At 37.9% G+C, this 6,904-nt stretch overlaps 1 long non-coding RNA gene across 1 annotated transcript; it reads left to right on the plus strand.

Moving 5' to 3' along the window:
- The first annotated feature begins 1,775 nt into the window (after positions 1-1,775).
- LOC106940470 (uncharacterized) lies at positions 1,776-6,106 on the plus strand. Its single transcript, XR_001423102.1, has 3 exons — positions 1,776-1,864; positions 5,291-5,438; positions 5,962-6,106. It is a non-coding gene; the product is annotated as an uncharacterized LOC106940470 (long non-coding RNA).
- Positions 6,107-6,904: the final 798 nt, after the last annotated feature.

A 6,904-nucleotide genomic window follows, 5' to 3' on the forward strand; every position in this document is an offset into this window, starting at 1 on the left:
GTATCCAAACACATGGATCAAACCTGCAGCACGACTCACACAGCACACAGCAGCTGGAAACAGGAGAGAACAAAAACATAATTCAATGCAATTAACTTTAATTCTAATTGTCATTTTCACAGAAATAGAATTAAATTTTTAGTCCCACTCCTCAGCAAACAGTAAATATATAAATAGAAAATGCCATAGCCATAAAAGAAAAATAGGCAGTTTATTAAATGTATTTCTTTAAAAACAAATAGAAAAACAAAAGTGTTATGCCAGCTACTGCAGAGGGTGCGATCTTGTTTTTTATTTTATTCTAAATTTTTATAATGTTAAGATGACAAAATCTACCCCTGCTTTTTAAAACCACAGGAAACTGTTAGATTCATATTTGAATGAATGTAAAAACTTACCAGACAAGATGAACAACACGACCTGGAAGCTCCACATCTTTGCATTACTGAGGACGACAAACTAAACCAGAAATAATGTTGAAGTGAAGCAAGAAGTGTTTTAAGGAAACCACATTAGTCCAATGAGTTCAGCCCTCTGCACAAAACAAGCCTCATAAATGAGGTGTGAAATGATGTATCTCTCTATTTTTCAAATTATAAAACTGAGCTCTGTCAAAATGACCAAAATAGTAAGACATGCTTATAATTGGTAAAATAAAAAATAAGTATTTACAAAGTTGGAGGAAATGGTCATAGGAAATATGGGTGGGCTGAGGTGTAGTGGTTAGCGCTGCATCATCGCATCAAACATATTTCCTGTTTAATCAACAAAGCAGAACTTTCTGTCTATAGTTTGCTTATTTCGTTTAGAACATTCATCGATGTTCTCTAGGTTTTCTTTCTGCAAAAGCTGCTTATAGTAATAGAATCCAGTTAATAAAATGAGCATAAAGAAATAAGTTGTCACAAATTGAAGGTAAAATTAAAAATTTTAATAGTCAAACTGACAAATGACAAATAGAAATATAAAAATATTACCAGAACAATGTAACAAGATGAAAATACTGCAGATATAAAAATTGTTTTCCTCTACAGAAAGCCTGATCACCGTCATGATTTAGTCTTAATTTAAAAAGAAACAAAGGCTGGTTTAATAAAAACCTCTTATTTATTATGGTGTGGTGAAAGTTAATGTAATAAAACAAGTTACCTAATTAAAACATTTAACAATTAGCATGGAATCTTAAAATTGGTGTGATGGGGTTCTCTTATGAGTTGGACAGACAAAATGACTGCCCAAGGGCAGAGATCACTTTAGTGAAATTTAGTTTTTCTTGAGGTGGAAAAAAAATAAAAAAAAATAAAAAATGGCAGGTGCAGAATATACACAAGGACGTCCAAGGCAGGTTAAAAACAGTCAAACAGCAGTACCTTCAATGCAAGAGTCTGTCACCTTCACTGTGACTTCTCAGGAGTCTAGCCACAGACTGACTTCCTGTGGCGCAGAGCCCTGCTTTTAAAGCCACAGACAAACAATTTGGTTGCTTGTTTGGTCTTTCTGACCAAACAAGCAACCAAAAACAATTAAACAATTACTTCTAACGCAAGTAAACTCTTAAAGGCTACATAATAATAATAATAATAATAATAATAATAATAATAATAATAATAAAGAGAAAAAAAATAACTTGTAATCAAAAATACAATACTCAATTTAATAGAAAACACTCAGTACGTTCTGATGACATCATTACGCCATCACCTGACTCCCTCCTGGTGCGTCACAATCCGGAGATAACCCTGCTTGAAAACAGAAGCGGGAAAATGTTTGGAACTGAAAACAGGTTAGGATGGATATGCTGACTGAAGCAGGAACACCGCGTGTGCACCCACGATGAACCGCGTCAGTTTAAGCTGCAACAGAAGTAAGTTAGCGATTGTGCATGTTTGTGTGTATGTGTGTGCGGGCGTGCTCGCATGTTGACACGGACTGATAATTAAGTCCTGGATCATGACAGCTTCTCCGTCACAATTAGTTTGAAATGTTTATAATAATTTCCTTTGCAGTGCATTTCATTATTTTCTTTCAAACAATCAGAACAAAGATCTTCATTTGTGGTGAGACTTTGGTTCACATGTTGAGAATCAGCTGCTTCATTGTTGCTCCTGATGCTCTGAAGGTTGAGCTGTCTTCTGGATTTTCACAAATCACTGAGCACAACATGTTATTGGATGGATTTTATTTACAAGTAATGGGTGAGTGTTACTTTTCTATTACATTCTCATACATACTTAATATTTTTTTCTTTTAATTGCTCATTTGCTGTTTGAGCAGTTTGGATTGATGTTGAGCTTAACTAGGAAACATAGAAAAGTTTTGCTAAATTTCTGGCTGTTCAGTTATGTCGCTGTTGCCTGTGTATTTTGTTAAAATACATTGATAAATTGCTTGATTTTGTTGGGCTGCATTGTTGCTTTACTTGGCGTATTTTTAATTATTTGCATATTATTGGATGCCTCTGGCTTGATGTGATGAATAGTTTTTACATTGTCCTGCAAAACGTATGTGTTCAGGTATAGTTTACTGAAGTTTATCGAAGGCCCTGACTGAAACCCCACATCACGCCACTGTGTGTACTGAATCCTGACAGATTGGCAAGATTTTTTTGTTTGTTTGCATTTGCATTCAAACTTCTCAAATCCACCTGTTAACATTTTGCTGACCCATTTTTGAGATGTAACAGAGACATGCCAGAAACTGAAAAGAAACAGAAAACTCCCCTTTTATGAACATAGAAATAAGCAACAGGAAGCGTTTTGGATCAATTTGTCATCACTTTTTCTCACTTCTATCTTTGAGACTCTATATATAATCTATCTACGATAGTAAAAGGAAAGGTAATTTTATTTATATAGCACATTTTCAGCAACAAGGCAATACAAACTGCTTTACAGGAATTAAAAGGAAATACAAAATAACAAACAAAAGGAAAGCAAATAAAAGAGAAAAATAATCTAATGTTGATCTAAAGTATGTAAACTAAGTGCTCCTGTTCAGGGTTGCTAAGTATACTTTGGTCTAATTCGATTTCTGGGTTGGAAGAACAGGAGTCTGAAAAGTAGTCTCAATCCAAAAGTGTCTTTGCATCAAGATATAGTGAGTACTCTACAGTTTCTGAAAAACTAAGCTAAAGAGTGACTAATCTAATTCATTTTCTGGGTTTAAAGTGAGTAGTCAGTTTCTAACAAGTAGTAGTATAAAAAGTAACTAAGTAGTGACTGTTCCTGTATTTCTGGATTCTAAGTTTGTTGTAATTCTTATTCTAATTCCTTTTCTGGGCTGTAGCAGTACGAGTCTCTCTGCATAAAAGTTAAAAGTTATCTAGGAAGTATAATGTTGATCTAAATCTTGCGTACTCCACAATTTCTGATATTACTAATAAACTAAAATAATCTTTTTCTGGGTAGTACTCCACAGTTTCTAATAGATAAACTAGTAAAAGAATGACTCATAAACTGAGTCTCTGGATTCCAAGTTTGTTCTAATTCCTTTTCTGGGTTAAAAGTGAGTACTCCACAGTTTCTAACACAATAAAATAAAAAAGAGGAAAGGACACATTAGGGCAAATGGCAACATTCAGACAAAACAAAGGGCAAAACAAAGACATGAGTGAAGGCGGTGATGTCACAGGGTCTTGAAACCGTTGCTCAGCCTCCCGGCAGAAGTCCGATAAAGGTGTTGTTTATTGAGGAATGTCCTTGGGAGCGCTCAGCTCCACAGCTGCAAAGATGACAAAAGAGGGTGAGGTGGGAAGGAGTGTTATGTTTATACATCTTCAAGGAGATTGGAAATATGCAGCTCTTCCAAAGCCACATGGGGAAAGCCTATTCAGATAGATTATAAGTTTCAATCTCCCCTAAAGTCTCTCCGGTACATCTCACTTCCCAATCATCCAAATTAGTTTGGCCGTTACACTGAACCGAAACTAGCAACTTCTCCAAGATCAATTCCATCTTGTTAGTGAGTCTTGGAGTCCTCAGCTGGGCAGCGAGTCTCAGGAAGACTCACATCCAACTTGCGTCTCTGTCCACACCAACAGTCTAAGTGTTCGCTAGTTCGGACAAGTCCATCACAAATTTGTCGATAAGCCAGGAATCTGCAAGCTCCAAACAGCAGAAATCCTGTTATCCTGAATAAATCCACGGTGAATCCTGCCGGGTGTGTCCCTGCAGGACAAGAGGGCTCTCCTGTGCCCAGTCGAGAAAATTTGATCAATTGCATTGAGAGGTCGGAGGATGTGTGAAGAAAGGCTCCAAAAATATAGAAAAAAACAGACCAAGCAGGGCAGGCATGGGCAGGGAGGGAGCAGAGGAAAACAAGTGTCCGCCTTCACTGAGGGCAAAATCCACCAACACAGCCACTAGTTGTGTTTCCAATACAAATGTGCACAAATCTTTGTCGATATTCTGCTAATGTTGGAAAAACACACACACACACACACACACACACACACACACACACACACACACACACACACACGCACACACACACACACACACACACACACACAATTTTGCAATCTCGGTATTTCCATTAAAGAAATAATTAGATTCACGTGTGAATAAGCTTGACTAAACAGTTACATTGAAATATATTTATAATTCAGTCTTGGCGCCAGCACTCATCATCTATCAGCCATCAGAGGTGATGTCGGCGTCTTCTTCAGGTTTTGGAGCAATAAGCCCATCATACTTGAAGTGGCTATGTGTGTGTCGATTTGGGTAAATTGCAGTCGGGGATTATACAGAAGAGCTGCGGGTTTCACATGTTTGAATTACACACAACTATTTATGAATGGTGTGACGCTGCAAGAGCTCTGGTGGAGCTGCTGCACACCGTCCGAAATAAACAAACAAAACAAACCACCATCCTTCTACTACTTCCTGCCGTCTTCTTTGACGTTTTCACCAGCAGTAACATCCGGCTGTGTATCATCTGACTTGTGTGATGGGAAAAAATGATTTCCTTAAACATCCATTCCATTTTTATTGAAAACCATAAGTTTTTTTTTTTTTAATTGTTGTGTTTCCATTAAGAAAATTTATTTTACAGTCAATGGAAACTGAACTAATGTCCTCACAAGAAGAAATCTTTAAGAGTTGCAGCTTTGTGGACTTACATCATTGATCCTCGGGTTCTCAGTAGTATCAGCAGTGTTCAGCACATTCATCTGGATATCTCCAAGAACAACAAAAACATTCTGTTTGGTCTGGGATTTTTTTTCTTGTTCTTCATTGTGGTGTGTTGATGTTCTGGGTAAATTCACTTTGTTGCTTTAATTTCTTTGTAGGAATCATCAGAAGGACAAAAAGCAGAGACCACAGCAGAAACAGGACGACACGCAGAATGTAAAATAAAGTCAAGTCTGAAAAGGAGAGAAAGGAGAATTTAATAGGCATGGACAGAAAATGTCTTGGAAACAGACACAGACAATGAAAGTGGGTAATAATAATTTAACCCTTGTGCATATGAATGGGGACCGACCGACCCCACACTCATATTACTTGTATCACTTGCCTCAGCCCTGCAGAAGAAACAACACTAAACATTCAGACATCATTTTTGAAAAACCTGTCAACTAATGGTGCATTCACACCAAACTCGTTTTGAGCATCAGCCGCGTCTGGTTTACAATCAAAGTCTATGTGGAGGCAAATTGAGGGCCCGTCGCGGCGCGATTTGAACCGATTTTGAGTGCTTGACACGTCAACAGCGTCCATCGCTTTAACGCTTCCGGAAAACAACTGCTAGAGCGACTTTGACACATCTGAGCGCCATCGATGTTCACATAGAATATAAACCAGACGCACCTGATGTGTGAAATGCATTTGGTGAAGAGCAAAATGCCAACCGTCTAGATTCAAAGTACACAGGTGTTGAACTTGAAGCATTGGGCGCCATTCTTGACGTGTGTAACGCATTTGGTGTGAATGCACCATAACATGGTCACTGTCATTTCAGATGAGAAACAGCCATCTGAGGAACTTGGAGAACGGATGAGGACTTCTGACTGAGAAGACTGCTGGAATAGAAATACTGAATTCATACAGGTTGTATAATTAGGCTGCAAATACTGTGTTTAAGTATGTGGCAAATTTCAAAGCAACAGGAAATTTTTTTCCAACATTGCAGTTTCCGAAATGTTCCTCTTTCTCGGCTCTTCTGTTCTCTGTTCATTAAGTTATGGCTGACTTAATTTCAATATTAAAAATAGTAAGGAAGTTGGGTCTCCACCAGATTGCTTCGGCCCCAAGCCAAGTGCCTCCCTATTACCTCTGGATCCCAACACCAGAATGCCAAACTAGCTGCCTACAGTCCTTTCCTGTTTATAAAATACTTCTCCAGAGGGAGAAACCACACTCGATGTGCCTGCAAGATGCAAGATTTCTCCTGTTGTATCTCAGATAACATGTGAGAGTCGCATTCTGTTGACTTTCTAACATATAAATTGGGCTGACCACTTATGGTTTGGAAGACAGTGGACATCTGCAGCATTACCATTTGACTGTGGAGTGAAGGCAGGAAAAGCTGTGTGAACAAAACGACATTCTCTAATTCTCCATTCGTGTATTTGAGTATTTGAATATTTGCTGTTTGTGGAAAAATAAGTGAAGGAAAATCAGGAGAAGCACAGAAACAGAAAATGTAAAGATTTTACCAGGTTTATGTGATGGTGGCCGTGATGTAACCTGTTCAGCAGAGCTGGTTTGATTCAGAGAGACTGTCAGAGAAAATACAGAACATAATGTGGTGAAAAAACTATAACATGATTTTTCTGTTTTTTATTTGTTTTATCTCTCTCTGTGCTGGTCTCACCGACTACCAGCTGTATCTTTATGAATCTCAGCTGAGAGTCTGAACCACAGTAGTATGTTCCTGCATCAGCTGCTTCCAGTTCAGTGAT

Source organism: Poecilia latipinna, unplaced genomic scaffold (assembly GCF_001443285.1).
Source record: "Poecilia latipinna isolate Pla-1442-1.1 unplaced genomic scaffold, P_latipinna-1.0 Scaffold3239, whole genome shotgun sequence".
Taxonomy (NCBI): domain Eukaryota; kingdom Metazoa; phylum Chordata; class Actinopteri; order Cyprinodontiformes; family Poeciliidae; genus Poecilia; species Poecilia latipinna.